Below are 13,012 nucleotides of genomic sequence, written 5' to 3' on the forward strand. Positions count from 1 at the left end.
GAGAGAGGAAAAAGAAAAAGTTTCTCCATACACAAGAAACAGGTGGTAAGACCCAAGAATGAGCTCTGAAATACAGTAAAATGCGCAGGAAGATCTTTATCACTGTAGATGAATACACTTTGTAACTATTAGAATCCCACCAATCACGTGTGGAATGTGCCTTGACGTCATGCTGTGTTTTCACAGAAACTGTGGGCCAAAAGAGCGGATATGTAAAAGAAATAGGAAAAGTTACAGAGGAATAAATGAGTCCCACTGGAATCTCATCTAGGCAAGTTCTAGTCTGCAAGCATTAAAAGCAGCAAAGAAATCACACTGGCTCTCCAAGGAAAAGAAGCCCTCAATACTCGTAATAAAAATATTTTATCACGAACAATGAATCATGGAACACTACATCTAGAACTAATGATGTAATGTATGGTGATTAACATAACAATAATAAAATAAAATAAAAATATTTTATCAATGATTATAAGACTTCATAAATAAAGTTAGAAGGACATACCCAATTTATGGAAAGTTTTGTGCCACATAATATCTATGCAAAAATAAAGTAATTATAGGGCGACCAATCTGTACTTAGACATTGAGTAAAACACTCTAATAGGAATACATCAAGTGGTATTTCCCTTCTATAACAGAAAGACCAAAAGTTACTCTTATTACCTTAAAATAGGACATGGGCTAAAAGTGAGAGTGAAAAATCCATGCAAGATGATAAAAGGAATGTTAGGAATGCCTGAATGCTAACAGCAGCCTTTGAATGTAAGAACGTTTTTTCCACAAAAAAGTTAACCCATTCCATTCATAGTCCAAATACCTATTTGTCTGTCTCCCTGTCTCTATGAGCAGCAACCGATTTTCACAACCCACCATTAAATGGTCTGATCAAAATGATTTTACACCGAAATGATTAACTGCCTAGGAGAGTCAAGAGCAAGTTTCAGGCTTGCTACGGCTGTGCTCACGGGGAGGACCTCACTTTAAACCTGATGGAAGATAGATGCAATGATAGGCCAGGCATGATGTACACACCCACCACAGATACTGGTTTTGCAATACCACTCTCCATCAGACAGATCCACGCTCCTTGAAGAAGCGATTGATTCCAGTGGTAGAGCAAGAAAAATGCAAGATGAGCCTGGAACATCTGGAGGTACCACAAAGGAAGGAAGTGCTTGAAAAAGGACAGGAACTTGTCAAAGGACATTGTACTTAAGCCTACTTAAAAAAATGACATGGGGGGGGGGCGCCTGGGTGGCTCAGTCATTAAGCGACTGCCTTCGGCTCAGGTCATGATCCCAGGGTCCTGGGATCGAGCCCCGCATCGGGCTCCCTGCTCGGCGGGAAGCCTGCTTCTCCCTCTCCCACTCCCCCTGCTTGTGTTCCCTCTCTCGCTGTGTCTCTCTCTCTCTGTCAAATAAATAAATAAAATCTTAAAATAAAATAAAATAAAATAACCGGTAGAGATTATTCTTTTAACTCTAATTTTTTTGAAACGAAAATAACATATAGGCAGTTGTGTTTCTCTACACCAGGAAGGAACAATCGGAAAAGGAAGTCAAGGAGATGGATTCATTTACAATTGCCTCCAAAGAACAAAATATCTAAGAATAAATTTTTTTTTTTTTAAAGATTTTTATTTATTTATTTGACAGAGAGAGATAGTGAGAGCAGGATCACAAGCAGGGGGAGTGCGAGAGGGAGAAGCAGGCTTCCCGCTGAGCAGGGAGCCCGATGTGGGACTCGATCCCAGGACCCTGGGATCATGGCCTGAGCCGAAGGCAGACGCTTAACGACTGAGCCACCCAGGCGCCCCATCAAATAAATAAAATTAAAAAAACAAAAAACTGTGAGTGAAATAAATGGTACTGTACTGTATTCATTGCAAATATCTGCATATAAATGGACTTCTATAGTTCATACTTGTATTGTTCAAGGGTCAACTGTCACCTATTATTGGGCCTATAACATGTAAGCGTAATATAGTGTAATTGCCAACAACAGCACAAATGAGATGAATGTGAGCAAAGCTGTAACAAGCTGAGGAAACGACCACAGATAGTAAAGTAATAATTGTTAACAATGCATTAAGTTTGTAACATTAACAGATGTAGTATGTGGGGACTGCCTAGAAAATACTTATTAGACTTGGTACTCAATGAGATAACTTTTTTTTTTTTTTTAAGATTTTATTTATTTATTTGACACAGAGAGAGAGCGAGAGCAGGATCACAAGCAGGGGGAGTGGGAGAGGGAGAAGCAGGCTTCCCGCAGAGCGGGGAGCCCGATGCGGGGCTCGATCCCAGGACTCTGGGATCATGACCTGAGCCGAAGGCAGCCGCTTAACGACTGAGCCACCCAGACGCCCCAGAATTTATTTATTTATTTGAGAGAGAGAGAGAACAAGAGAGAGCACATGAGGAGGGGGAGGGTCAGAGGGAGAAGCAGGCCTCCCGCGGAGCAGGGAGCCCAATGCGGGGCTCGATCCTGGGACCCTGGGATCATGACCTGAGCCGAAGGCAGACGCTCAACGACTGAGCCACCCAGGTGCCCTAAGAATAAATTTAATGGAGGTAAAATACTTGTACACTGCAACTATAAAACAATGCTGAAATAAGTTCAGACAAATGTAAATACATGGCGAGACATCATATGTTCATGAACTGGAAGACTTAATACCATCAAGATAACAACACTGCCACCTATGGAATCAGTGCCGTTCCTATCAATAGCCTTTTTTCCTTCTTCCAGAAATAGAAAAGCTGATCCTTAAATTCATATGGAACTGCAAGGGGCTCTGAATGTCCAGAGCATATTGAGAAAGAAGAACAAAGTTGGAAAATTCACAGTTCCCAATTTCAAAACTTACTACAAAGCTACAGTTATCAAAACAGAGTAAACTGAAAAAAAAAAAAAAAGAGTAAACTGGCATAAGGACAAACAGACTAATGAGGAAAAAACTAAGGGTCTAAACCTAAATCCTCATATACAAGCAGCTGATTATTTCAAAGGGTGTGAAGACCACCCAATGGGGGAAGAGAGTCTCTTCAACAAATGGGACAACCAGATACACACATACAAGAGAATTAAGCTGAACCCTGACCTCATACCTCATAAAAAATTAAATCAAAATGGGTTAATACACTACACGTAAGAGAGAAAAACACAAAATTCTTGGAAGAAAACATAGGGATAAATCTTCCTGACTTTGGATGAGGCGGCAATTTTTAGACATCAAAAGCAAGAACAACAAAAGAGAAAAATAAATCGCTTGGACTTCATCAAAATAAAAAACTTCTGTGTGTCAAAGCACATTACCAAGGTAGTGAAAAGACAAGAAAAAGAGAAAATATTTGCAAATCACATACCTGATAAGGGTCTAGTATCTAAAATATATAAAGAACTCTTACAACTCAACAACAAAAAGACAACCCAATTTATTTTTTTGTAAGACGACCCAATTTAAAAATGGGCAAACGATTTGAATTGACATTTCTCCAGAGAAGATACACAAATGGTCAATAAGCACATGAAAAGATGATCAATATCATCTGGAAAGACTGCCAGCAATGGTCGCGGGGGAGGGGGGATAACGAGAGCTAGGTGGGGAGTGGGGCAGGGTGTACAGCGGGCAAGAGAGAGAAGAGCCCAAGAGGCGTGTATGTAGTCCTAGTTGCTTCCTCACCTAACAACAGTAAGTTGGGCTAACAACACCTTTAAGAATGCTTTTGCATTCTTAGGGACACTGGGGACATCAGGGACATGTAAATCAAAACCTCAATCAAGTACTATTTCATAGTCACAAGGATGGCTACAATAAAGAAAAAAAGGAAAACGTGTTGGCAAGGATGTGGAGAAATTGGAACTCTTTATGGGAATATAAATGTAAATGGTTCAATTTCTGTGGAAAACAGTGTGACAGTTCCTCAAAAACGTTAAGCAGAATTAGCATATGACCCAGCAATTGCACTTCTAGATATATGCTTAAGAGAACTGAAAACAGGGACCCAAATACTTATACATCCATGTTCATAGCAGCGTTATTCACAATAATCAAAAGGTGGGAAAAGGTGGAAAAACCCCAAATGTCCATCCACAGATAAATACATTCAAAAAACTATGCTAAGTGAAAGAAGCCAAACACAAAAGGCTGCATATTATACGACTGCATTTATATAGGACATACCCAGAATCAGTAAATTCAGAGAGAGAAAAAGCAGAGGCTGAGGGAGGAGGGAATAAGGAGTCACTGCTTAATGCGTACAGGGTTTCCTTTTGGGGTAGGAAAAATGTGTTGGAACTAGACAGAAGGGGCAGCTATGCAACACTATGATGGGCTGAATGCCACTGAGCTGTTCATTTTTAAATTATTCACTTTTATGCTATGCGAATTTCATGTCATTGAAGACAAATACAATTGAAAAGAAATAATACACGGGTAAGAGGAAAACATTAATTCCCCACCGAGTTACCTTCTGCTAGAATAGTAAGATCGTGGTCCCAGTGCAGATGGGCGCCTTCCGTATCCGGATACCTCCCTGGACAGCAGTCTGGGTGGATAAAGGACTGCCACTGGGGAAAATGACACATCATCAAAATCAGCGACTGTTCATAAGCACTGGCCCCGGGGTAGCAAAATGATCCACTGCCTGGGAAACAGCCCAGAATAAGGGCTGAGAGGTCACACAGCCTTCTCTCTCCAAACTTCATCTACAGCGGTGGGCATCCAAAGGCGTCCCACACCTTCTTTATAGGGGCAGAAACCGAACAACGGCCACTCCACGGCCCACACACAGAACCCTGGCCAGGGACTTGGGAAAGGTTTACTGATCTGGGATAAAAGCTGTTTGTTACCATTTTACCAAGCTCTAGAAAGGAGTATCTCCCCTATTCCTTCAGCACAGATCCTCTCGGGGGGTAATCTATCAGGATGCACACCTTCAACAGCAACAGGGCGGCTGTGTACTTGACTCTCTGGTTCTTGTTCTTTTTTTGTGGTGGTAAAGTTCCGGGGGTGGGGGGACAAGGGTGCTCCTGCGAAGGCATGAAGTCTCCCCGGCAGGGAGCTTTCATGGCAAGAGAAATTCACACCAGAACAAGCAATGTCCGTTTAGCCACTCGTTTTCTGGGTCACATAAATTAACTCTTCGTTAAATTACTCCTTCTCTCAACAGGTACCAACAACTTCATTTTAATTTAAGCTGTCTGCTTTGGCCATTTCCATGGGGTTACCAGGAAGAAAGAGAACTTCAGATCAAAAGGCCGCTTTTCAAAACTCCTTGAAATCATAACGTTTCTCGGATAAGAAAGAATGACAACTTCAACTTCTGTATCTTCACTTGTTAATTCTCTTGATGAGAATAAACAGGTCATCGATACAAAGTGGCGAAATCAAAAGCGTTTCTTTCATGTTCGAGGAAGCTGGGATAAGAGGAACAGGGAACCTCAACTCTCTATATGTTTACGTTCAATTGTCCACATTTTTCCTCATTTTAAGTGTCACTATTACATATTCCTAATGGTATTTTAAAAACTCCAGACACTAACAGTTGAAACCCCATTCGATATTTTTAAATATTCAAAAATATATACACTTGTGGATCTGAGTTCAAGGAATAAAAAAAAAAAAAGGCTCATGAATTCTCTACTTCATTTCGCTGGATCTCAAGACATTTTATAAAATATAAAGCAGCTCAAGCTTATTAGCAATTCGAGATTTTACAGTGTTTCTGCTTCCCTTCAATCCTTGGCAGGGCTGGTTTCCATCACTTCCTCAAGAGTTCCTAAAATGAGAACCCTCCGTTAAGGTTTAGATTTAGAGACTTACAAAGTCAAAAAGAAATCATAACTCCTACACTTTTAATCATCCATCCTCCTGGTCGATGATTTACCCCCTACTTCCCACCAGGAAATGAAGAAAGTTTTGAGGAACGAGTTATTCCCAATGTAAATCTCCAGTCAGCCTCTGTCAATCATGTTAGCCTTTCCCCCGGGGTAGCCCTTCTCCACCTCCTGCCTGAAAACCACACTACTATTTAATTGCTTTGTGACTTCACCTTTTATTAAGAGGCAGAAAAAACATAAAGAGCTAAAACAAGGAGATAAGCCCATGGCCATAAATTGTCCCCTTAAGCAATGAAACCTGCCTCTCTGGCGCAATAAGGTGGGCACTGTGAAAACCCCCCAGCAAGTGCCATTCTGCAGGAGTCCAGGGTCCCCATCACTTACAGAAACCCCTCCAGGTCTCTGGAGTGCGGTGCCATCGATCAGAACCCGGGGCGGTCAGCCACCCGCTTCCCATTGCCAATGTGAAGGGCACAGCCTGCGACTCGCTGCGCTCTCCGCCCTGGTCCACCCCACAGTGTCTTCTATTATCACGGAGCAAAAGAAAAAAAAGACACAGAAGAGAATGAGTGGTGAAAAATTCTATCCCTTGACAGCACCCCAATCTGCGAGCCCCTCTCCCCAGAAATCAGCCTACGTGGTCTATAACCCAGGGAAAACACCTTCGCTGAAGGTGTACCCTCACGGACGGAGAAGAATGTCCCCTCTCCCATCCCGCTGGCTTCCCTTCTGAGTCCCCATTTCTTCCTTTGCAGTGGGATGGAAATCCTTATCAGATTACACCACATTCCTGAGTGTGCCCGAGCTGCCCCTGCCCTCTGGATGATTACATCCAGTGACTCACACAAGCCAAGCAGGGGTTTAAAGTCCTGGGAAAAGAGCACTTAGTAACTTCTCTCGCATGTTACCAGCTAGGGAAGAAAGACTTCGAGTGTTTTGAAAGCCTACTGATGTGTCTAAGAAAGTGGGTTTAGGACATTGTTCAGGAAAAGCATGCAAGTATTTGCAGGGGGTGGGGTGAGAGGGAGAGAGTAAGTGAATGTGTGTGCGTGCGTGCGTGCATGTATGTAAAGATCTAAGCATAAAAAAAAGCCTGGTAGGACATATAATAAACTTAGAGGGGTTATATGAAGGGGTGATCCAGAAGGTAGAGTCAGGTTTTTTTCTGTATACATGTTTTCTGACAATGGGTAGGTCTTGTTTTTTCATTAATTTTAACGATGAAACATAAAATCTGGAAAAGAATGGTGACCAGTCTTTCCAAACCAAAAATCAGAACACGTGGTCTACTGAGGCATATTCATCTCTCATCTAAATGCAAGAGGCAGTTCAGGAAAAGTAATTTAGTCAGTAGAATGTGGAAGTAATTTTCAGTGATTTCAGTAATTTTTTAAAAATGGGAGACAGAATATCTAAAACAGGGCTGCCTGAAATATCCAGCCAGTTTAGTAGCATTTGATATTGAACAAATGCCACAAGTCCCTAAGTCAGTTAACATCATGTCTTACTTCAGGCCATGGGAAGTGACCCCAGGAGCATCTTTCTTGGTCCTCGGCCAGCACGCTCATGAGGAATTTGGCTCAAGTCAAGAAACAGTTTCTGCATTTACTTTTTGCAAAAGGACTACCCAAGGAGAGATGAACAAAGAAACAAGAAACAACATCAGAGTCCCTAAGGAATCCGGGTTGGAGCGCTCTCAAAAAAAAAAGAAAAGAAAAAAATTGCAATTGGCTACTTCATGTGGGGAAAAATTAATTTGCATTTGCATTTCAAACCATACTTCAAATTAAGTTTCACACAGATGAACTATTTAAAAATGCGAACTAAAACCATAAAACAACAACACAACGTAGGTGAATGTCTATGCAGTCTGTGGTTGGACGTGTTGATATTCACTCATTCTCTCTACAAATGTTGCAAAGCGCCAGAAACCTAGCTGTGGACAACACAGACTCAGCCCCTGTCCCCGGGGAGCCACAGACTAGCCAAGAAAGCAGGGCAAAGTAAATCAATGCAAAATAATTGCATCCTGGTAAGTCTCAAAGCGATAAAAGGGGATTATGAGATGGAGAATGCCGCAGGGAATGACCAAGGCTGCACAGGACAGCACTCTCTGAGAACCGGAAAATGACAGGGACAGTGAACCACTGATGTGCACTTGTGTGCACGGGGTTGATTTCTTTGAAGACCTTTGCATAAATTCACCCATTCACGCCTCCCAACAGCTCTGAGATAAGTAAGGACTATTATGATGACGATTGTGATGTTCCAGGGGAGGAAGAGTTCGTGAAGGGGTCCAAGAGCACGGAGCTGGGGAATGGGGAAGCCAGGCGAACCCAAGCAGCCTGCTCTGGGGCTCTCTCTGGGGAACCACCTCTCTGAATGAGACAGAGTCAGCCGCAAGTGATGTGTGTGAGCACAAGCGTGAGTGCGTGCGGGTCTGTGTACGTGCGCGTGTGCTCACAAACAAAGGAACAGCACCTGCAGAGTCCTGGGGGCAGGAAAGAGGCTGGCACGTTCCATGGATGGAAAGGAGGCCAGGGGTGCTGGAACACAGTGATCCACAGGGAGAGTAACAGAGGTGAGGCTGGAGAGCAGGCCACAGTAAGGAGACTGCCTTGACAGCTCAGGCAGGGGTGTGCGGGGATGGGACAACACCTGAAAGAGGTCATTCTGCTATGCAAAGGGCCGACTGCAGGAGGAACACTTAAAGGCATTCCTGCTTCCTAGTTAGTCTATATGGGAACCACAGGCAAAAGAGTTCACTACCAAAAATTAAATATTTACTTCCTTTTAAAAACACCGTACAGAGGGCGCCTGGGTGGCTCAGTTGGTTAAGCGACTGCCTTCGGCTCAGGTCATGATCCTGGAGTCCCGGGATCGAGTCCCACATCAGGCTCCCTGCTCAGCGGGGAGTCTGCTTCTCCCTCTGACCCACTCCCCTCTCATGCTCTCTGTCTCTCATTCTCTCTCTCGCAAATAAATAAAAAAATTTTAAAAAAAAATTATAAATAAATAAAATAAAAACACCGTACAGAATTCAAAGGCAAAGGACATAAAAACTTATACTATTTTAATAATAAAAGATATCTTACAGTAAAAACTCTCTTGCAAGTTACTAACAAAAAAAATCAAATGTCCCTCTGGAGATACGGGCAAAGGACAGGAACAGGCATTCACAGGAGAAATATTAATGGTTCGTAAATACAAGACAAAGGTTCACTTGTCCATAAAACTGGATTAAGGTTTTTTAATTCCACTTTAATATTAAGAAGAGTGTGGGGAAAATATCTCTTGCATACTGCCAGTGGAATTTGTAAACTGGTTCAGATTTTTCACATAATACATGTTAAAAACCTCTTTCCTGAATTTATATTAAAGATCATTAAGAGCAGCCTCAAGAACAGGAGGATATGCATTGCCATATATGTTGTATGGTGACAGATGGTCATGAGCACTGAGTAATGTATAAACTTGTCAAATCAGTCTGTTGTATACCTGAGACAAATATAACACTGTATGTCAATTATGCTTCAATAATAAGAAAAATTATGTCACCATGACCGTGACCACTGAGACAGAGAGAAGTTTACAGTGTATCAGGAAAAGCAAGTTGAAGGGCGCCTGGGTGGCTCAGTCAGTTGAGCTTTGGACTCTTGATTTTGGCTCAGGCCATGATCTCAGGGTCGTTGGATCGAGCCCTGCCTCAGGATCTGCACTCAGCGTGGAGTCTGCTTAGGATTCTCTCTCCCCCTCTGCCCCTTCCCCTGTTCTCTCTCTCTTTCTCTCTCAAATAAATAAATTTAAAAAAAAAGAAAAGTTTCATTTTTATATTTAAAAATCTTATTTAGGCATATACATACAGTAAAGCCTCTGGAAGAACATTAACAGTGGGTATTTAATCGTGGTAGGATTATGCGTGTTAAATACGTCTTTTTTGTCTACGTGTCTTTAATTTTTCTACAGTCTATATACATTGCTTATGAGAGTAAGCGAAGTGATCAAAGAAAGTATCTAGATCGTAACATAAAAAAGCTAAACTGTCTAGTAGACGGGGTCACAGACAGGAGACTCAGTGTAGGCTGAAGATGAATCAGGAAACGGTGTGGTAGAAAGGGACTTCAAGAAGCATCTATAAAATCTAAAACCTCATTTCACAGATTAAGAAATCATCTACCCTCTCCCTACTTCATGTACCCATTGCCTGACGATAAGCACAGCCCCCGACAAGGTTTCTAGAACCAAAAACTGAGAACCATTGCTTGCTTATCCACTCATTAAAACACCCAGCACCACGCGACAAGAGTGCATAAATATGGTCACTGCAGTACTCAACTTCTGAGTGACATTATCTGGGTCCTGCCTCTTGGGCCGCAAAGGTCTTTGGCAGCCCTCTGGATTCCCTGGTCCATTTCATACCTGGGCTATTCTGAATAGCTCCTCTTTCTCAAATCAAAAACTGCAAACCCACTGCTCTTAGTCTCAACCATACCTTCTTCCTTCTCCTTTCAGGAGTTATATTCAGGTCCTAAGTCTGGAGCCCCCTCAAATATTCCTTTCTAAGTCAAAGCATCTGAGTCTACATCCTCCATCCCTTCCCTCCCTCCTCCCTCCTCCCTGCAAGGAGAAAGCCCCCTCCCTCCTCCTCTGCCTCCCCCACCTCACTGGGTCCCTCATCCTCTCCCCAACCCCAGGGGGCATCCCACTTGGCTCCTTCCTTTCCTAGCACATTCTAGAGCTGGGTATCGACACCTGTCCCTCCCTCAACTTTCCATTATGTCACGAAGCACCAAGAATGGGGGTTTATAGTCAGAAAGCCTGCGTACACACCCAGCCCTACCACTGACCATCTCCACGAGCTTAAGTGAGCAAGTCACTTAACTCCTCCTCTACAGAGCAAGGTCAATAGTGGCTGCCCCAGCTCCTCACAGCTCTGCCGTGAGGCTCCAGCGGAGTAATGCCTGGGAAAGTGCTCTGTGAGCTCATAAAGCACTTTCACGTTCCACTTTTTCACACGCCCGTCATTACTGTCTCCTCATTACCAGTGACCTGTCAGTATCCACTGAGGCAGGATGGCTACGTGCCACCTTTAGGTTGCTCACAGTGTCAACACAAATGATACAATGATGTGAGCACTTTAGATATTACTGTGAATTACAAATTTGATAATCATCATACGTCACTGCAAACAAGTATAACCTTTTCTTTAATTGTAAGAGTACGGACCATTTTTTTAAGATTTTGTTTATTTGTCAGAGAGAGAGAGAGCACAAGCAAGGGGAGCGGCAGGCAGAGGGAGAAGTAGACTCCCCGCTGAGCAGGGAGCCCGATGCGGGACTCCATCCCAGGACCCTGGGATCATGACCTGAGCCGAAGGCAGACGCTTAACTAACTGAGACACCCAGGCGCCCCGAGGAATCAGCATCTTCTTAAGGAAAAGAGGTATGCAAAAAAAAAAAAAAAAAAAAGCCCATTCATATGAGCTTTCTTATCTGACTGGTTCAAGTTTTGAGTGGGTTTACCAGCTATGTGAGCACGGGCAAGTCATTTAATTTCTCTGCACCTCAGTTTTCTTATGTTTAAATGGGGATAACAAAAACCCACTGTACCGGCTTGTGAGAATTTATAAATGAATATATGTCAAGTGCTTGGGATAGAGCCTGGCATAAAGCAAGCCTGTGATAAATGTCACTCAGTTTGCAAATCAGGCAAGTTAGCACACATAACACTCACACACAACACACACAGACACACATCATTACAAATATTTGTAATATAAATACTATAAGTAATGCATCAAAATTTTACCATGGATTATCTCTGGAACTGGAAGGACTAGACTTCTTTTTTTTTTTTTCTTTTAAATTCTCTGTATGTTCTAAATTCTCTCTACTTGAATAAAGCCAGCAATCTATTAATATTGAAGTATCTCCATTTTTTTCAAGTGGCCTTAATAATACTCCTTTCAATCTATTCAGTTTCTCTAATATAATCCACTCTATGCATATTGTGTTTATGGAAATAGGGTACTTTTACTGATTTAATCTGAGGGGTAATACATTTTCCGCTTTATTCTTCAGAGCCAAGCAGCTTGCTCATATTTTATCCTGTAAAAGTCTCTTCTGCCCTCTTACATATTTACGGAAGAAAAGCACTCCAAAAGGCTTATGAGAGCATAAAAGCTCAGGGGAAAGAATGGATTAAGGTCTCCAAAAGGCAAAGGTAAAGGACACAAACATGACAACTTCAGGACAGCCATACGGAAAAAAAGTATACCTTACCTCAATCAGGTCAGGCCACAAGATGACTGTGATCAATGTTTTAGCTCCAGGGACGATCTCCCCTGTGTGGTCCGAAGATGGAGGCAATTCAACCATTCAGCACGCTGTCCAGCCAGCCATGAGACAATCATTCTGAAAGAAAAAGAATCTTGGTGAGGGAAATGTGGGGGAGCAATACCCTTGCCGGGCCCAGGACCTGCAGGAGAGGGGAATCAATGACTAGAAACAGCTATGGAGTAGAGTTAAGTCGTTTTCCGGCGGGGGGGGGGAGCGGAAGGGACAGCCCAGAGTGACAGATGGACTCGGAGATGATGCAAACTGGGGTGTCCTTTGCTCTCGGGACAAGCTTAGCTGCTGGCTCTTGGGGTATGTCCCAGCCCCTTCAAAGACAAGGGCTGGTTCCTCCCAGACTTTTCACCTTTCACTTCCACGCTGTTCACGTATTTGGTCAGTGTGTACGGAAGGCAGCTCACAAGTACCATCGATTTTTATATCTTGGTGTCCCTGTCATTTCAGAGTCAGACCACTCCATAAGAAGCTCATGGCCTGGGCGCCTGGGTGGCTCAGATGGTTAAGCGTCTGCCTTCGGCTCAGGTCATGATCTCAGGGTTCTGGGATCGAGTCCCGCATCGGGCTCCCTGCTCCTTGGGAGCCTGCTTCTCCCTCAGCCTTTCTCTCTCACTCTGTCTCTCATGAATTTAAAAAAAAAAAAAAAAAAAAAAGAAGCACATGGCCTTTCTCAGAAAACTAGCTCCACCGAGGATTTTCTCTGTGCGTGGCAGTTCCCTGGGATTCAAACCTTGGGATGATTTTCCAGCCATCCCTCACTGTGGGATCAGTCCAGCACCCCTTTCCCTTGGAATGCCCTGCTGTTCCGTGTCTCT

At 43.1% G+C, this 13,012-nt stretch overlaps 1 protein-coding gene across 1 annotated transcript in view; it reads right to left on the bottom strand.

Annotated features, from left to right (window-relative positions):
- KANK1 (KN motif and ankyrin repeat domains 1) overlaps nt 1–12,256 on the bottom strand; it is a 135,616-nt gene extending 123,360 nt beyond the window's left edge. Inside the window, exon 1 of the mRNA XM_021694468.1 lies at nt 12,129–12,256. The gene's annotated coding sequence lies outside the window, so the exon portion shown is untranslated. The remainder of the gene's footprint in view (nt 1–12,128) is intronic.
- Between the last annotated feature and the right edge of the window lie 756 nt (nt 12,257–13,012).

This window comes from Neomonachus schauinslandi, chromosome 13, assembly GCF_002201575.2.
Source record: "Neomonachus schauinslandi chromosome 13, ASM220157v2, whole genome shotgun sequence".
NCBI classification, from domain to species: domain Eukaryota; kingdom Metazoa; phylum Chordata; class Mammalia; order Carnivora; family Phocidae; genus Neomonachus; species Neomonachus schauinslandi.